At 37.1% G+C, this 20,879-nt stretch overlaps 1 long non-coding RNA gene across 3 annotated transcripts in view; it reads left to right on the top strand.

The window, feature by feature from the left end:
• LOC144306627 (uncharacterized) overlaps positions 1–20,879 on the top strand; it is a 201,647-nt gene that overhangs the window by 101,946 nt on the left and 78,822 nt on the right. For all 3 annotated transcript variants that reach the window (XR_013373723.1, XR_013373722.1, XR_013373721.1), the window contains one exon: positions 9,862–9,930. This is a non-coding gene — a long non-coding RNA (uncharacterized LOC144306627). The remainder of the gene's footprint in view (positions 1–9,861; positions 9,931–20,879) is intronic.

Raw genomic sequence — 20,879 nt, 5'->3', positions numbered from 1 at the left:
TGCCCTTGGGCCCTTCCACTCAAGGTCCAAATTCTTGATGAAGAAACTGTCTGGCAGGCTTGGGTCACCCAGAGGACAATGCACCTGAACTGCTGAGCTTAGTGGGGGTAGAGGAGTTTCTCAAAGGAATACCCTATTGTTGCAAAAGAAAGGGTGTGTGGGAACTGGGCAAGCAAAGCCAAAGGCACCCACTGCAGCTATTTTGAGCTCCAGTATTCTGAGTCTAACATCCTGCATGGTCCTTGGACTTAGCACTGTGGTAAGAAATCCTGGAGCAGCAGGCTGAAAGACAGGTGCTTGGTCTTTCAGACAATCTCCTGGCTGTTTCCTTGCACAGTGCAGCTGTAGGTCTTTTTCTTTATATCCGGGTTGGGGTAGTTTTGCCTCAGTGATTAGAGGAGCCGTGTGTGCCACCAGAACTAAAATGTACCTTCCTGTGCACAACTGTGGCTCACATGCCTCCCTGTTTGTGGCAAAGCTTTGAGTTTTTCCTCGAAAAAGTACAGCCTCTGTCACTAATGAAGCCGTAATATACAGCAAAGCACTGGAGAAGGACACACTGGATATCTTGTGCTTTTCTCCCACAATTTTATGAGTGATTATTTATAAAAACATGCTCATGTCTGAAATTTGCCATATTGGCTCCATGCTCTGTTTGTTTTTATGAATATTTTGTGCATGTGGGACAAATGGCTATGCATGGCTTGAGTTCGGGCTCTATTATTTTTTTTCTCCTTTTGATTCTACCAGTTAATCAAAAAAATGACCCTTTTGTGTGTGGGGATTTTCCCTGGCGTGTGTCTGTGCCATGGTAACAGTGGCTGGTAATAGTTTGTCTATGAGGGGAAAATGGCGTGAATTTAATGTGCATGTGAGGGAAGAAGGGGTTTCAAGAGCCTTTTACAATGATTGTACTGATGCCTTAAGGGTAATCTAGTGTCTCAGAACATTTGCTAACCAAAGCACAGAGACCTGGAGTGGCGGAGGTCCAGTGGTTACAGTGCTGGTCCATCAAACACTCTCGTCCCAACACTGGCCACTAACTCTCCTTTTCACACCTCCCAGGTAATTTGGTATTTCTTTCACTCACCTTACAACAGAAGTCTAATAATCAGTGATATAAGCAGTGATTATACCACAGGTTCTATTTATTTATTTATTTATTTATTTATTTATTTATTTATTTATTTTAAAGATTTTATTTATTTATGAGAGACAGAGAGAGAGACAGAGACAGAGACAGGCAGCAGGAGAAGCAGGCTCCAGGGAGGGAGCCTGAGGTGGGACTCCATCTCAGGTCTCCAGGATCATGCCTTAGGCCTAAGGCGGCACTAAACTGCTGAGCCACCCGGGCTGCCCCCATAGGTTCTATTTAACATTGTAGTAGACCAAGGCCAACATAGCCAATACCAATTCAAAAAACAAATTGGCTTTGATCTGAAGTTGTAGGGAGGAGCTCCTGAGCTCAGTATTAAAGATGTGTTTACACATACAGAAGCTGGAAGGCTTATGGAGTGGTCTGTTGAGAATAGATACAGTGGTGTCTCCTCTTATGAAAGGGTTCTCATTTCAAAGCCCTTATGGAAGTTAGAAATTGCATACAGGGGGATCCCTGGGTGGCTCAGTGGTTTAGCGCCTGCCTTTGGCCCAGGGTGTGATACTGGAGTCCTGGGATCGAGTCCGGTGTGGGGCTCCCGGCATGGAGCCTGCTTCTCCCTCTGCCTGTGTCTGCCTCTCTCTTTCTCTCTCTCTCTCTGTCTCTCTGTGTATCATGAATAAATAAATAAAATCTTAAAAAAAAAGAAATTGCATACAGTCAAGAGTACCCTCGAATATCTGTCAAATTTCAAATTAAGTTCAATGTCTATGGTTTTGTATATATACATTTATGCAGCAACATAATAGTATATATAATATCACTATATAGCAATCATATAATGTGAATATGTTTATATAATTATATATGTGCATATAATATGTGATATATTTAATATGTAATATATAATTTATTCTAAATATGTAATATATATAATGTGTTATACAATGTAATATGTTATATACTTATGTATTATACATACTAGTAAATATCATACATTTATAACAAATAAAATAATACAAAAATATAAGTAATGCATGTAAACACATATTTATAATATGATATATATTATCTATGTTTATATTATATATGCATTGTGCAAGTTTATAAGCTTATATATGTGTATATATAGCATCTATAGTTGGATACATGTTCAAAATATAATTTTATAGAATCTTAATTATGTAAACAAATAGACATATATTTGAAAATCTCGAAATTATGCATGTGATTAACTTCTTTTCACCTCTATGTCTTGCTCTAGAGTAGAAAGTGTCATCTGTTCGTTCTGTTTGGAATTTCCTCATTTTACCCCTGCATACAAGTATAATAATCTGAGTTTAACACTTGCTATTATTCTGGCTTTTCAGCCCAAATGCTATGAATTCCAGCTCTGCATAAATATAAAGCATGGATCATATTTGAGGTCTAGTTGTCTACCAATCTTAGTTTTGAACCTGAGTAATTTGGGATTGTAAGAAGCCAAACACATTTCTGGTCTGCGAGAAATGCCTTCAGGAATGGCGATTGTTTAATTTCCATTCAAAGAAAAACTAAGTCTTCCTGGCAAATGGATGATATTTGAAATCCTCATAATGAATTTACTCTTTTTTTAACCATCATAAAAATGGTAGTCTATCAATTATACATGAAACTGAATATTAGAAAGCAGAGGAGAAGCATGTTGGCACGCACTTTGTTTCAGCCTGGCTACCTCAAATTATGAACGAGTTATTTCCGTCCCTCTGCAAAAAAGTACATGTATATTGCATATGTCACATATTATGTAAATTGGTAGTTATCATTGCCCCACACACCATTTTCCTGCAGACTCCAATTCGACTTTCATAAGCAACTGTTTCTCAAAAACAATGTTTAGAAATTCTCTCTCCAATGACCTCTGTTTAATTGAGTATATTACGTACCCTCTCTTTTCATTGTTATGAAACAAAAGAGGCTACCTTACAAACTAAATTTCTTCCTGTCCTTCTCCCAGAAGATGATACAATGGGAGTATTTTATGATTTGCTGGTAAATTTTTTTTGCTCTAATTTGTTCTGGACTGACTAAAGAATTGAAATTTGTTTTTGCATGTGGTTCTTGGAAGCCATCTCATTATATTAGACTTATACTTTGTATTTGGTCATTGAAAAAGTAAATTTTTTGGGGGAGGTTTAAAGCCCATTTAAGGAAATGTAGAGAAACAAGTTGTGTTTAAAACGAAATATTCCACTTGCCTCTTGCTAGTACCTGTCTGTGGTGTATTCTAAGGAAACTGCTGACAATAGAGTTAGTGCCTTCTCAAGATCCCAACTCTGCACAATACCTTTCATTATGGCAGGATTCTTCTTAATTTGTCATTTCAGGGTATTCAGAATTACAGGACTAAAACCCCAAACAAGAGTTTTTTTGTGAAATAAGAGTAGAGTTCATCTTATTAAAATTCTAATGACATGAAAGACAATTATTGTGACTTCAGGTGGTTATTTTGAATGCACTTAGATATGTGACAGCCGAGGTAAATATTTCAGCCTCAGACAGCTCCATTAATTAATTACCGCTTAGGATTCTGAAGCTTGCTTACATGCTTCAAGGGCCATGTGGAATACTTATAAGATATATATTCCAGGCAAGTTCAGACAGGCAAACTAGGTACTCAATAACGTTTTTTCATGTCCTTGTTTGACATTTATTTATGAGAATAAAGCTCAGACTTAAATATTTTACCCTATACTCCCTTTTCCCCCAGAGAGAAACTTCTATAGAAAAACCTATAGCAATTTAAGAAAAAATAATGTGTCTGAAGAGGGCAGCCTTTCCACAATTTCTTGAAATTTACTCCACTTCAATACACATTGCATTGGGCAGTTAATTTTTTTGTGATTTAAGGCTCGTGAATGCTTTTACATGTGTTGGTCCTAAATCTCATTCTCTTAAAATTAGGCTTAATTCTTCACCTCAGCCCCCTCCTCGTATGTTTTTAAAAAAGATTTCAAATAATGTAGATGGCAACACAATTCTTCCAAATAGAGGGCTGTACTTGGAAGAATTAACTTCACTCCCAATTTACTCATGAGTACTTTGATGGGATATGGTTATTGCTTTATAAAGTTTTAAACTTTACAGTTGTTTCTTATTTTAAGAATTATGAAATCTTCAGTTTCCTAAAGAGAAGAAAAATTGAAGTACATTTTTCTGCTTCTTTGTGTCTTTTATGCCCACAAGAAGGATCAGCCACATGAGGACTTGTCAGAAAGAGTCATAAAAGCATTCTCTCTGACCTATTCCATCCAGTCACAGAGCAAAGACTTCAGAAGTTTTCTACTTGTAAACATACTCATCCTGGAAAGTGTGCATGCCAGGAATGTTTTGTACTTGGCAATTAGCATGGGGGACAAACCTGATTCATAACAACATTGTGGCCATGTTCACCTTGCTACCCAGAACTAAATGGCTAGATCAGAGCCTTGTCACAAGTGCCCATGGTTTGGAGGATCATTGCAGCTGAGGTGGCATCTGGTGCTATGTGTGCAGAGGAGAATTTGGTCTTCCCACTGTTTTGTGATAAGATGAAGAGGTGGGAGGAAATCCAAGATAATAATGGAGGGTTGTATAGTGTCCTGAGATATGTTTTTAAAGGAGAAACTTCTGAGAGTTACTTGTCTCCCTATGAAGAAGGAAAGTTTGGGACACAGGAAGAGCAAGCTTTAATCTGATGAAAAGTTGAACAAACCACTCTTAAAATTTATCCATCACTACCCCCTCCTCAGGCTTTGAAATGTCCAAGCTTTGAAAAGCCTTGTAGATTATAGTACATTGGTAGTATCTAAGCTCTGGAAAATCTGACTGTCCTGAGGATGCTCATGGCTTTCAGGAAAAAATGATTGGGTTGGAGTTCCAGGTTAGGGGTAGCCCCACTCTGGGAAACTTGATTCTAGCCAGCTAGTGACCAGGCAGGTCCTTTGCACTTAACATTGTCCACTGTGTGGCATCACTGATATGAATATGTATTGAAAATATTTAAAGGAATGTGTGAATATTGATAGATTCACATTTCTACAGCAGGTTAGAATTTAGTACAACCTCCCCAATTTATAGATGAGCATAAATGACTTGGTTAATGCCTTATAAGTAGTATCAGATCCAGAAGGGGAAGAATCCACTTGCCCAATTTCTTTCTACCTACTTTATGTGGCATGTAGCCTCTAAGATGTTCTCTGATGATCCTTGTGTCCTGCTATTCACATCCTGGTGTGGTCCCCTCCTATATTATTCCAGAATTGATCTATTTGGCCAATAATCACCAATAATTATAGGCTACTAATGGGGGAAATTCAAGGTTTCTTTTGTGTAGAAGAACTCTGACAATCTCTGATATCACTATGCATGTTTTTCTAAGACACTTTGGCAGAAAATCATTAATTTGCTAATGTGGCCAATGAAATTAACTTTGAGCTCTAAGTTTCAGATATGTTAGTGACTTGATACTTACTGGAGGTAATGACCTCATCCATAACTTCCTAATAGATGGTTTTCATACCACAAGTTCCAAAAGTAACAATCACTGCTAGCGTAGGGATGAGGGGAGGTAGAGAATGCAGAAAAATGTGGGAAGTAATCAGCCAGTCAGTTTTCCACAACACACACACACACACACACACACACACACACACGCGACCTCAGATACTTTTTAAATTTTCTATCTTTGGGACTATCCTATGTTTGCAAGTCAAAGTTTTACTTAAGATGTTCATTGACACTCTAAGTTTTGAGCTAGTTTTCTAAAGAGTTAGAACCAAATTGTTCACTCGGATTGATATATATGGCAATTTAGGTGACTCATTAATTCCCCAGGGAGGTATTATGGAATACTAGGTCCCTGAGATATTAATAAATATTTGGTGAGAAAATAAAGTGAATGAGAGAAAAAGGGAGGGTAGCAAGAAAGAAATAGTTAAATAGATTCTTTGGACAAGTAATGTTGGGACAAACTTATACACGGATGGGTCTTTGGAGAAGAAATTCTCCATGCCTTTTATGTGCCAAAATGTACAGTGATTCTCCAAGAGAGAGATTGGAACAGTGTCCTCTGTGTTAACCTTTCTGTTTTCCTGGTACTTAAACATTCCAGTGAAGGACAAGAACACTATGGAAACTCTAGCCTGTGGGCCAATATGAACCACGCCCATCTTTGCAAATAAAGTTTTATTGGAATACAGCCACATTCACTCATTGATGTATTCTCTATTTCTGCTTTCATGCCACATGACAAAGTTGAGTAGTTGTGAAGGAGTATGGCCCACAAAGCTTAAAATATTTACTCTACGGTCCACTACAGAAAAAATCTGCCGACCCCTGCGTTGAATCATTTGGGGAGTGTAGCATTTCCCAAAATTGATCTAAGAACTGTTTTTCAGTAAGTCATTCTGTGGGTCCAGTTTCTATATAACACAGATGAGGGAACACCGAATCAGCTCAATCTTTTCTTGTGGGTCTGTGGGAGCCTCCCCTCCCTTCCCCTTAGAACCTTGAAAGCAGAATACTCTACATTGCCCTGTTATGCAGCTGCTACAGAGGAGGATTTCTGTTTCTCTGAGATGTGGAGTGGCAGATTGAGCCCAGTAGCTAAAGTGAATCGGTTCTTTGTTGTAAGATACAGCAAGATCAAGTTGAGTTACAGAGAGAGCCGCTTGATAACAGGAAGCTTATCATTTATTTACTGAGCAAGTGAGTTTGTTTTCATCCAGGCTGAAATACAAACCATGCATTATGGCTAGTTCATTCAAAAAGATAACAAGGAAACCCAACCAGATTTTGTGTTTTGTGCTATGAAACTGGATTTTTGAATATAGTCACATCCATCAGAAGCTATGCTACCATTCTGGGGACATGGTCATGTCTTTAAAATTTGTAATTAATAATGACCATTATTTTGTTGTTTCTCTGGCCTTTTACATTTATCCTTAGCACTAGAAAGGACATGAAATGTGTGAATCACCATGGACTGCAATTACCATTACACAGTTAATTATACTTGTGTCAGTGCTGAAGAACAGTGTGACCTTTAGGAGAAAGTTAAGCGTGGGCATGGAAGTATTGTGACACTTACCACTTACATTGCTTTTTTGCTTTTTCGTTTTTTTGCCTTCAAATCTACAAATGCCCATTTTATCTCCTTCCTATGTCAAGGTTCCTTAATAATTTGGTTCAGATACTGCAGGTCACACATCTCACTTTTCTTTAAAATATTTTTTGAATATTATGCTCGTGTCTTGAATTTGACTACCATAATTTTATTTTGATTAGAAAACCAAATCTTTCAAGAAGAGATAATAAGTGTTGGTTAGGATGTGGAAGAAAGGGCACACTTGTGCCCACTGCTGGTGGGAATGGTGCAGCCACTATGGAAAACAGTATGAATTTTGCTCAAAAAATGAAAAATAGAACTTCCATATGCTTTAGTAATTCCACTTCTGGGTATACATCCAAGAAAAAAAAAAAGGAAAACAGGATATGGAAAAGATATTTATAGTTGGTGTTTATTGCAGAATTATACACACTAACCAAGATATGGAACTAACTTAGGCATCTGTCAACAGATGAGTGAATAAAGAAGAGATATATTTGTTATAATAACATACATATTTTATATAAAATATAAACAGTATAGTGGTAACCATATTACAATATTAGATGTATCAACTCTGATACCTTAAACTTATGTAATGTTATATGTCAATTATATCTCAATTAAAAAAACACAAAGTTTTATTTTCCTGATAACAGGTATAACCATTATTGTTACAATTTTAGAAACTGTGTTGTGGATTATAAGTAGGATAAGTTACCTTCTCAATATATGATGTCTCAAAAATTAGTCTGAGGGTGAACTCCAAAAGCTTATGATTTAAGAAGACTTGAAGAGATTCTGCTGAAGCCCAAATTGTTGGGCTAGAAAAGCAGCCAATGGCCCCTTCCTAAAAATGCAGGGAAGCTGGGAGCTGCTATAATATTCAGGCAATGGGCTCTTCTGGATTACTAGCATTATCTAGTTAACAGAGTTTTCAGATTTTTTTTTGATATTTTAGATACATAATACTGAAAGCAATCAAATATTTCCATGGAAATTCAGTGTTGCCACTATCATTAGTAATTTATGTACTCTGAAAGTGTAGAATAATTTAATAGATTTGGGGCTGGATAAGGAGGGAGCATGGGGACTATCTAAATTATTCTTATTTCACAATTAGGAAAATGGCATTAGAGAAGGTACATGGTTGTGCACTGGTAAAGTCTGATACATTTGAAATTCATTGCTACTGCTTCTCATTGAGGGAATATGATTAAACTTTTAGTTTAATTTCCAGCTACTTATTTGATAGTGCTCCCTTTATCCAAGTTGAAATCAGAATGCTTCTCACACTGTGCTATAGAGTCCAATCCCATCAGCCTCAGTGGGGCAGGAGGGCTGATCCCGACTCTGCCTCCTCTGATGGGCAGATGCTAGAGGGAAGTTGAATTGAACAGACAGACCACAGCATTTAGCTAGTAAGCCAACCTCCCTGTGGCAGAGATTCAGGAAAGCTGTCAGGAACACCATAGAAATTACACAGGGGTTCTGAAAGGCAGATGCAATGCAGTGATGGGGAGTATAGGAGTTGGCAGTACTATATTGGTGTATCGATCATCCCCCAAACATACCAATCATTTCACTCTTCATGCCTCTGCCATTAAGCATCCACAACTTTCTGCAAGTGATAGAAAATGTGATTATAGTCAGTTACACAAGGAGGATTTAGGCAAAAATCCTGTGGTTGTGGTTAAGCTGCATAAGAAGACCAATTAGAGTTAGCACCTCTGCTCTTCTCTTGGCCTTTTTTCCTCACAGTCACAGAATGGTTGCTCCAGCTCCATGTAGTGTATCTGTATTTAGAGGGAAGGAATAGTGGTGGTGAAGACCCAAGCCTTATCTTTTCCTTTTTATCAGAAGAGCAAAGGGTTTCCCAGAACTCTTTCACCTCCTGCCCCTCCAAAATTATATTTCTATTTCATTGGTCAGGAGTACAGGGAGGGAATACCGAAAAAGTGGTTATATGGGTTTTTTTCAGCCTCTGTGGTAGAACCAGACAAGAAAAATGGTGTTAAGAATGGCTGTGGATGAGCTAATCTACAGTGAATTTGTGGCATTTTACAAGCTCATGAAACTGAGCATGAAACTGGTAGCAATAGTATGGTCAGGTCTTTCCCAAGATGAACAGTCTCTATGTAATAACTGACTCAAATAACCTCATTGATTAATGTGGATATTTTTATACAAGTTTGGTTTCACATAGAAACTTAGAATAACATGCCTTATTTTCTGCTTATTGAATTAAGGCCCATATGTGGATAGCACCTTACTGCACAAAATGCTTCACACCTATTACCATATTTGATCCTCACAAGAATACCATGACATGAAGATTATTATTCTAGTCTCATTGAAAAGAAAGTTGAGACAGAGAGAATTCAGGTGACTTGCACCAGGTCAAGCAGTGAGTACAAACTGAGTGTTGAATCCAGATGTTTTGGCTCTAGTGTTTATATTATTATACTTGCTGAGGAGAATGTATTTTAAAAGAAATGAAACAGAGAGTAAGTTGAGAGAGACTCTAAGATTGTGGTAATTTTTGGAGCTGCAAACACTGAGTAATTCATTTAGAGAAACAGAAAGTGAATTCAGTCTGTGTGACAACATGAAATATTTTTTTCCTTCCCTCTTTCAGAGAACCTCAGCCAGCAAGTCTTCGAGTGCTCCTTCCTATAGCAGATGGTCCAGTCCACAGCCACATCAGGTAACATGCTCTTTTTAAGAATCTTGATGTGCTTGGTCTCCTTGAATTGTGCTTAAATGTACAGTTATTTTGTCATTGGGCAAATGTGGAGGATATCAGGCTCTTGCCCGTTCTCACCTTGAAGTGGCCCTTTGGCAGAGGCCTGTGGACTTCCTCATTGATAACTACTCTCCACCTCAGGTCTCATGAGGGGGACAGTGACAGGCAGGGAAATGCCGAAGTCCTGCCTTCAAAACCCTCCCCAGTGCCTAACTAATGAAGTCAACCTGGCAATGGAAGAATAGATTTTGCCTTGTTTTCTTCAAACAAGTATTAGCCTTCTGTCCTTTCTATTCTAAGAAACTGTATATGTTCCCATGTATGTGCATATGTATATATGTGTGTGTGTGTATGACATACAGTGTCTCTAAGAGTGCATACACTAATATATCTTAAAATGTACTAATACTACAAAGAATAACTTTTTTGCTTTGTTAATCAGGGCGATTAAAATATCCATTCAGGTCAAACAATACTGAATGTAATTTAACCTCTTTTGGGGAAGTTAAGCCAGCATAGCACTGTTCTGTCTCTGTGTGTAAACAAAACAGTATTTTTTGGTTGGTGAGCCATTTTCACAGGTGTCTCATGGGGTTCTTTTTGAAACAGCACGTGGCGAGAACACTAACTTTATACTCTAAAAACTGGGTAGAACTTGAATTCAAGCTGCCTTCTTCTAGTTATGAGACCAAAAAGAAGTTTTGTTGTCTTTTGCTCTATTGGTTAGAAGTCTCTCTTAGACTTTTCAGGTCACTTGGGCAGGCTGCAGTGACTAGCAGATGCACGTTATCAATGGTTTATATTCACGTTTTCTCCCGTGTATTATTGACTTTCTGTAGACACTTAGTATTGGTGATAATTTACTCCAACATTAGCATAATGTGAGCAGTCTTTGTATACTCCCTTTCATCCTTCACAATTTCTTTGTAAGAAATTGATACTTATCAACAAAAATATTAATTTAATAAGAGAAAAAGAAATTCTTCCATTATGCAATATTTTATCACAGTCTACTTTTTCTTAAAGATTTATTTATTTATTTATTTATTATTTATTTATTTATTTATTTGAAAGAGAAAGATATCACACGTGAGAGAGAGAGCGTGCGCACATGTGTGCACACATTGGGGGGAGGGGCAGAGACGGAGAGAGAGAGAAACTTGAGATTCCATGCTGAGTAGGGAGGCCAGTGTGGAGCTTGATCTCACGACCCTGAGATTATGACCTGAGCCAAAACCAAGAGTTGGTTGCTTAACTGGCCACCCAGGTGCCCCACAGTGCCTTTTTTAATATTGATTGGTTGGTGAGAAAAAGTTGAGGTGATGGTTCTGCCTCCATTGGCATCAGCGTTGCATGGATGCTGTGGTTTCTGTTAACTTTGGAAGGATATACTGTTTTGTGAGTGTGAGCTAAGAAAAAAGGTGACCCAGAAACATGGGCAGTGGTATTGGTTTAGGGAGATTGCTTCAAATAGCCAGTTTTCTTTTACTTCTTCCGCTTCCTAAAAATGCACACTGGGTTTTAATCAGTGTTTTTGATATCTATTCTCATACCTCTCAAAGACTGGGTTGAGCAAGTCACAGGTCACATCTCTGCCGTCACCCTAAAGATGGAGAGCGGTTCTAATCTAATCTTCCTAGTCAAGGAAAATGAGACACAGAGATTATGTTGTCCAAGGTTATGTGATTTCAGTTGGTCTACAATTCCCTGATTTTCCCCCGCAGAACTTACTCAGTCTTGTAAGCCAGTACAATCATTTTGAGAACTTCCCAGTGAAATAGTCTAATGTGAATCTGTGACTCTCTGCTGGTCCTGCAGACTTTTTACATGTGGCAATGAAATGAGAAAAGTGAAGACAGGGTAGTATTTGGAACGGTCCTTAATTCTTAGAATATAACCTTTTAGTTTTCCAACAGTACAATGACCTTTTTAAGTGAAATCTGGGAATGATTAGATGGTTTTCTTATAATTTTTGATATCTAAGCCAAATTAAAATGGCAGCCATCCTGTACATTTTCCAGTGTGTTCTCTGAATTCTTACCTGTCTATGAAATACAGGAGCAGAAGAGCTACCAAAAATGGGTTTCATTTTTGTCTTTTCATCTTTTGAAAGAAATGTGGTTATATTGGCAGACTTTCAATCTTAACAGTGCCATTTTGATTAGAAGGCTTAATTTGATGGTGTTTCCAAATGGTAGCCTGATAAAACTGATATTGGTGATATCTCTTTTGTATTGAGGATCCCCTTTAACCATAACTAAAAGGAGCAGTACATTTTTTATATTAGGTAAATTTTCTTGGTGTTTACCTATTGTGATGATCATTTGTTGGTTTGCTTTCAGATCTACTCCATGGGTATCTCTTGCCATCTGCTTTCCCAGGCTCCCTTGTTAACTGACTACTAAATAGGTTCTCCCAGTTGGAAGCATCATTAACAAGTTGGAAAGAGAAAGGGAAAAAACCAGGATGTTTCTCCCCTCTGTTGCTTGCTTTGGGCAGTGTATTTCCATGTTCTGATGAGCCTCTGTGTGGATTCAGCTACTATGAGGCAGCCCTGGATTCTGGCCACTATGTACGCTGTCTGTGTTCCCCCATAGCTTCAAGGGCAGTGGCTGTGTTCCTCATTCTTCCCTGTCTTTTTTGGCTTTCCTAATAGCCCTATGACTAGTTCCCTGTATTAAATTCCTTCTCTTTGACTGCCTGGTATGGGCTCTCTTTTTCCAACAATTTTTTGTTTTCTGATTGATATATCAATCATGACATGATGCACTTTATTCTTTTGTCATGTAACAGTGGGTTTTAACTTTAGAAATATTATGTGAATATTTACAGGATCACCAGACTTGCAGCTGCTGAAAACTCTGAGATTTATTCTATTGAGCTGGCCTAGTGGATGATAATCCTTTTATACCCCTATCCTACACAGAATAATTATTCCTCTTCTTTGTCACTCATGAGCTAATCCTTCCCTTCTAAATTTGTGTTTATTACAAAAACCTTTGTCTTTCATGTTTGCAATATAATAGGCTTATTGGCTTCAGTCTTTGAAAATACCTGCACAGATATTCAGCCTGAAGTTGAAAGGACCATGGTAACTCCATCCTGGATTCCAGCTTTATGTCTTTTTCTGATTTTTGGCATCAGCAGAACAGTTTAGAAAATAAATTATCATAGATTTATATTCACTAAGAAAAGTAGACCTTTTTCTATTTGTCTTTGTAACACTTTTTATAGATGTCAGATGGATACAAATATAGCTATTGTAATGAGTGAATTGGTACAGGTAGATATCCACTCATTTGAGAATTAATATCATCACCATTCCTTCTTCATTATTATCATCATATCTGACATTTACTGAATGCTTACTCTGCGGTGTCTGCTAATTTCTTGTCATGCATCTCATTTAACCCTCTCAATATCTCTGTGATAAGGAGACAATATTTTATAGGTGAGAGAATTGACAACTTGAACATTTAATTAACTTATCCAGTGACATAGGGTTGATTCTGTTACATTCTAGCACCCTAGGCTTTTTTTCCTGTCAATTTAATTATATTTATTATTTTAAAAATTTCTAATTTAAATTCCAATTAATATACAGTGTAATATTAATTTTAGGTGTACAATTTAGTGATTCAACATTTCTGCACAATATCCATTGATCTCACAGCAAATGCACTCTTTAATCCCCATCACCCATTTAACCCTGTCCCTCCACCCGCCTCCCGTCTGGTAACCATCAGTTCTCTGTAGCCGAGAATCTCTTTCTTAGTTTGCCTTTTCCTTTTTCCCCAGTGCTTGCTTGTTTTCTTTCTTAAATTCCACATATGAGTGAAATCATATGGTATTTGTCTTTCTCGGACTTATTTCACATAGCATAATACTCTCTAGTTCCATTCACTTTGTTGCAAACGGCAAGATTTTATTTTTTGATGGCTGAGTAGTATTCCATTGTATATATATTCCACATATCCATTCATCAGTCGATGGAGATTTGGGCTGTTTCCATAATTTAGCTCTTGATAATGCTGTTATAAACATTAGGGTGTATGTATCCCTTTGAATTAATATTCTTATATCCTTTGGGTAAATACCTGGTAATACAATTGGTGGATTGTAGGGTAGTTCTATTTTTAACTTTTTGAGGAACCTCTATACTCTTCTCCAGAGAGGCTGCACCCTAGTCAATTTACTATTATCCAATAGTGGGCAATACTATCTCCCTGAAGTTTTTAGACTAAGGCCACTGAAAACCATTTTCACCAATACTTCTGTTTTGTACTGATCAGAACACAACTTTTTAGCCTTTAGGTACTATTTGTACTCTGAAATTATTTTTGCACAGTTAACTTTGTTGAAACAAGTGCTTATATCCATTCAAGTATAGGTTGGTCTATTTGCAAATAGCCAATTTTCAAAACATGGATCTTAATGTATTCATTAATAGGTTGTTTTTTTTTTTAAAAAAACCCATAGATAGATAGATAGATAGATAGATAGATAGATAGATTTATTTATTTATTTATTTATTGCACATGCAGGGGGAGAGGGACAGAGGAAGAGGAGAGAGAGTTTCAAGTAGACTTCAGACTGAGCCCAGAGCCTGACTCAGGACTCAGTCTCATGACCCTGAGATCACCACCTGAGTCAAAACCAAGAGGGAGCTGCTTAACCAACTGCACTGCCCAAATGCACACACACCAATTTGGTGTTTTATTTGGACTGATTTTAGAACCTATTTGTAAAAAAAAAAAAGTATTTTCCAATGCTTTCAGTTTGTAAGGAATGCACATAAAGTTTTATATGCTTACAAATATCTATGAAATAAAAGTCATTATGAATTGAATTTTGAATAAGTGTACAGAAATAAGAATGGTGACTGGTTGACTGGTATCTTCATATCTGAAACTGAAATTGAATGTTTTATGAATATTACGTACTTCTCTTTAGAAAACTTTTTTATTTCCCCTCATATCTTCTATCTCCTATTCAGCACATTTCTTATAAATATGAAGTTGATATCTTAATATGAGTTAGAAATGGAAAGATTTTCCTTTGGATAATTGTCACCAATCCAAGCATTGTGTCTTAAAAGCCTAGTATAAAGTTTTGGTCAACTGGAGGGTATTATGCTGAGTGAAGTAAGCCAGTCGGAGAAGGACAAACATTATATGTTCTCATTCATTTGGGGAATATAAATAATAGTGAAAGGGAATATAAGGGAAGGGGGAAGAAATGTGTGGGAAATATCAGAAAGGGAGACAGAACGTAAAGACTGCTAACTCTGGGAAACGAACTAGGGGTGGTGGAAGGGGAGGAGGGCGGGGGGTGGGAGTGAATGGGTGACGGGCACTGGGGGTTATTCTGTATGTTAGTAAATTGAACACCAATAAAAAATAAATTAAAAAAAAATAAAAAAAAAAGCTTTTTTAAAAAAAAAATAAAAATAAATAAATTTAAAAAAATAAAAAAAAAATAAAAAAAGTATTTCAGACAGATCAAATAGAAAAAAAAAAGTTTTGGTCAATAATAGTCAATTGATTGGCATCTTTTTAGCCCTTTAAACTTTGTAACTTTGTAAGTTTTGTGTTTAGAGTTGTCCTTTAGGTGAGAATGTTAAAATTCATCTCACTGAAAAGATAGCTTGTGAAATTTAGGAAAAGATGCAGTATGTTAAGGAGTGACCATTTACTCAAGAGAATTCAACCAGGTATCCCAGTGTCATTTTCTAGCAGCAAATAGACTTAGCAGAAAGCAAGGCTGACAGCAGAAGTTTTGGTTATCTGGAAGGGTTGCTGTTAAATTAGGGAAGAAGAGAGCAATGGGTTGTTTCACTGTGTTCATGTGGAAAGAGAAATTAACTGGGTGCAGTCCTCTTATAAAAGCCTACAGTGAGTATCTTTCCCGGAATGTCTTATATAATTTTTCATACTTGTATATGAAAATCTCTATACTTAGCATGTAGTAGGAGCCCATGAAGTATTTGTTGAATGAATGGAATGAATTATATGACATAACAGTAGGGATAGAATGAGGAAGAGAGGACTTCAAATCCATATATATATTTTTTCTCTTTTCTCAAAATCATTAGTTTCTACCTTTTCCTTAACTGAGGGTCACATCAAAGCTGATAATTGTGAGTTGACTGAGGTAAATGCATTTCACCTATTCTCTGCTGTTAGTCCTGATGACAAGCATTGTGGTTGGAGAAGTACAGGCTGCCAGAAGGCAGGAGAGTCCACACTCTGAGTCATTGGTCAATCTGATGCTATGCCTTTATGTAATCTATATTATGCATTTGAGACTAATGTGGTTGCCCTGAGATTTCAGTGATGAAACACCAATGTTGGGAACATGTGTATGGTTGCTTGGTGCTCTGGGGTCCTTGGAGGCAAATGTAAACTTCCAGTTTATTCTCGTTCAGGATTCTGAACAAAATTGACCCCCTTTATCTGTGTGTGCATTTATCCAGCTTTGCAATTTAAGTACATAGAAAACATTGCATATGTTATATAAAATTATTATTATAATGCTCATCAACCAGAGACTACAAGAAACACACATGTGTTAGAACAAATTTAGAATTGTTGCTTGTTGTTGCTTGCTGCTCTAGAGCAGACAGCATAACATGCAGAATGAGGGTAAAACCTGAGTGTTGTTCAGATTGAGTGTTGTTGGGTGGGACTTATTGAATTTATGGAATTATTTATTATGCAAGGCTTCTTAGCACCTATACTTAGAAGTCCCATGGTGTCACTTCGCTGCACTCCACTGAGTCATAGGGCCAGCTAAACTGGCCTAATAAATTTATATTTATTTATTATGGAATTTAGGCTTGGGTTAGATGATTTTGGTGAGAGATAAGGAAATGGGATTTGTTTGGGATCGACTACTGTTAGGAAGTAGGGGTAATTATATAATTGGATATCTTAATAATTCTATCCAGAAGATGGGATCAATGGAGCAAGACTAAAGATGTAGGTGATAAAGAGGCAGCAGTCACATTTGTTACCTGGCTGAGGGAGATGTGTGGTCACTTTTGTGATTTGGACAGTGGTCTTGTTTTTCTCTCTGCTTGGATGTAGTTATGGAGCAGCCTTGTTTTTGTCTTATTCAGTAAAGTTTAAGGTTGTGAAGTAACATGGTCTAATCTGATGTTTATATTCTATAAATTATTTCTGTTAAGTAGGGAAATTCTTGGCCTAGATGCTAATGCTAGGGTATCTACTTTAGACAGCTGTATTATACACACACACACACACACACACACATATATATATATACAGACACACAGATATGTATAGACACATATATACATATATATGTATATGTAAAAACACACAATTTATATGATTGTACATATAAAATGGAGGACCTGTACTATCTTCCCCGATTGTTGCATTCCTCCTGATACTTGCACTCATATATTTGAGAATTTGTCCAGAATAGCAACGTGGCAACATTCTTAACTAGAGTTGACATCCAGTTGGCATCCTAGCATTATAAATCCAGATATCAGGGAAGATCTGCAATACTAATTCTTATGCATTTGCAAACTGTCATGTCCCATTTACAGGTTTCTTTTTTTTTTAAAGGATAAGGCAAAAACTGTGGGAAAGAGAACTTGACATAATATAAACTCATAAATTTGGACTTGCATTTGAAAATGGATTATTCAGAATGTGGAAAATTAGGGTCTGATTAAATGAAATACCTGATTAATGATACCTTGTCTCCAAAGATGGTGCCACAGTTAACCATGCCTCTTAGTACTCCCACCTGTGGGTTCTTTCCTCTCTTTGGAGCTTAGCTGGCCCTATGACTCAATGGAGTGCAGTGAAGTGACACCATGGGACTTCTAAGTATAAGTGCTAAGAAGCCTTGCAGCTTTTGTTTTGTGCTCTTGCAATACTTACTTGTAGGAGAAGCTGACTGCTTTGTAGAAGCCCAACTATCCTTAGAATGCTATGTTACATAGAAGCCCAAGCTAGAATTGTGGAGAATCTGTGTGGAAAGAGAGATGCCCAGCCAGCTCCCAGCTGTTTCAGCCATCTCAGCAGAAGTATCCCAGATTTTTGAGAAAAAATGCCTTCAGGTGATTCTAACCCTAGCCACCATTTTACTGTAATTGCACAAAAGACTCCAGCTGAAACAACCCAGTTGAGCTTAGGTAGTAGTTTGTTATACAGGAATAGACGACCAAAACAAACATTCATCTTAAAATAAGTATTACTATTATCCATAGCCAATGACTAAGAAAATATTGGCAGTTAAAAGGTCTGCTATGCTGGTTTGAATGAATTGTTAATACTCATTTGAATTAATCATGGCTCTTCTATGAAAATGAATAATGTTTAGTATTTGAAAAGAGAAATTTCACCCTATAATCTTCTTTTCATTATTAATTTGTTGAACAAATATTTCCAGACATATCAATGACGCTTTAATTCTCATTTAGTGTGTAGCTCAGATTCTAGGATTCTAGGATTGAAGACCTCAGAAATCCTGAGCAGTACTTCCTTGCAGTGTCCAAAGGAGTGGTTAGGATATAGTAGAAACAGAATGAGTAGGTGAACATCCTAGTCATAAATGATTATATTCCATTTGATCCTCTCTGCAGTCATTTGCAAATGTCGTGGTTGCCATGTCGCAATTTTCAGCTAATGAAATGGTAGTGGAAGTGATGTGTCACTCATGTTTTGAGACGATGTGTGATTCTCTAGTCTCTATTGCCTGACACAGGGATAGAGGAAGCCATGTGTTCCAGATAGCACAATTACTGGGTAGCAAAGTCTCCACTGACCTAGATCCCTTGGGTGAGCAGAGTGCCTTGTTAATCCTTGACAGGCAGTAGCAGGAGCCAGAAATAGACCTTAGTTGTTCCTAAGCCACTGAGATTTGGAGTTAATTTGGATCTGTAGAACCGTCTAACCTCTTGTAACTAATACAAGAGCTTTAATTTCCCATAAGTTCCATCACATTCATCCCAAGTCATTCAAAATCAACTTTGCAATCTAAATAAAAATAATGCGATTTCTAAGTAAACAGAGCTTTAAGACAGAATTTCTGATTTTTTCTCCAATTAGATTTATATCCCTAAATCCCTTAATATAGAAATTCTGGCAATAACACTGTTTATTTACTTGATTAATTTGAGAACACTTGACACTAAAATCATTCTTAAATCAAGTTGTTTTCCTATTTATTTTTCAAAGTATTTTATAGCAAATTGTTAATAAAATAATTTATTAGAAGATTTAAGAAATATTTATTCAATGTAATATCAACAAAAACACCTAAATTAGTTTTTTTTACTTTTAAAAATGGTTGTTATGAAATTTCCAAATATGCATGAAAGTAGAGAGAATAGTGTAATGAACCTCATGTACTCATCTATCCAGGTGCAACAATTATCACCATATGGGCAGCTTTTCAAACACAAATTTTGGCTACCTAAAATTTTATTCTGTTTTGATCATCTTCCCAAAGGTAAGATAATAACTACCCTTTATCCTTTACTCCAAAAATAGATTTGAATTTTTGCGAACACACTTTGTGGTCATAATCATTATCTTCTGTATTTTTTGCCAACTTTGCCCTGTAGGAATGACTTTAGAATGATTTGCTAGAATAGCTTATTTATAGAGTGACCATTTCTCCCTGTTTGACTGGAGAGTTACAGGTTGCACCTGTTGTCTTGAGATATTCATAGCATCCCCTGTTCCCTTGTCTAGTTTGTCCTGTTTTTGCCTTTTTCCATTCCTCAGAGTTGGATTCTGTATCTTGCCATGCAAGACCAAGACAAATCTAAGCCAGTCATAATCAGTGAAGCCTTATCTCAACATCTGTGTTTGCTTGCAATATCTTCAGTGTCTGAAATGTTTTTGGTGACCATAATGGCCTACCTAGGACCAGCTACATAATTTGTAGGGTCTAGTGCAAAATGTGAAAAATTATTCAGAATTTCAAGATTGTGACAGCAAAGCATTAAACCAAGTATGGGACCCTGTGCTTGAAAACAAAATACACAACATACGTATGGCAGCAAAAGTGGCACACCCATGAAACCAGCCCTGGGTCTACCACTCCCACTTCCCACCCTTCACCTAGTTCCCCATGTTCATCAATTCCAGGCCTGCATTCTTGCACTAAACCCACTGCTGTAGTCTGCAGCAGAGGTTGACTTATTCTCTAATCCCTCTGTATGGGTTGGAACATTGGCTTATCTGTTGTTACCATCTAATGAATATTTATAATTACTAATGAGTGACAGAGCCAGAATTCCAACACAAAGGTGCTTGATTTCTAAGCAAGTGATCATAACCTTCTGTTATTCTTACTCTAAGTCTTCCTAGCCTAGCTAACTTTTGACAGAGCTCTCATCCTAGTCTAAGATTCCAAGGAATGAGTATAGTCATTTATGAACACATATCCAGGAACCAAGATGCACTTTTGTTGCTCTCTGTGTTCTCATCAGTCAGCCAGACCTTCTCTCTGACATGTGTGCTGGTTCATCTGTACCTTCTTTCTTTCCACATCCCTTCTCCCTAATTATTGTGCTTACCAAACAAGCCTAAGCTTAAACTTTGTGTATCTCCTGGGCTAAACTCTGCATCTAGCTTAGTTTTACCATCTACTCTTAAATTTTCTTTTCTATCTCACTGGTTGCAGTGTGCCTTGAGCCTGAGCTGGTTTCCTCCAAGAACATTTGGAGTTAAGTGGAACGTACAGACTTTAAATGGGGGTGGAGGGTGGGGTTAGCATGCTCAATCATCACTGTTGTGTTTTCTCCAGTACCAGTTTTTTGGTTTGTGGAATTAACTTCTGTCTTTCCAATTACCTTTAGTATTACTGAAATTCATATCTGCTCTAAAAAGGTGGAATTGAGAAAAGGGAACCCTTGTGCA

This window comes from Canis aureus, chromosome 37, assembly GCF_053574225.1.
Source record: "Canis aureus isolate CA01 chromosome 37, VMU_Caureus_v.1.0, whole genome shotgun sequence".
Classification (NCBI taxonomy): Eukaryota; Metazoa; Chordata; class Mammalia; order Carnivora; family Canidae; genus Canis; species Canis aureus.
The sequence above is the reverse complement of the archived record's forward strand: the minus strand, read 5'-3'. Positions and strand labels throughout refer to the sequence as shown.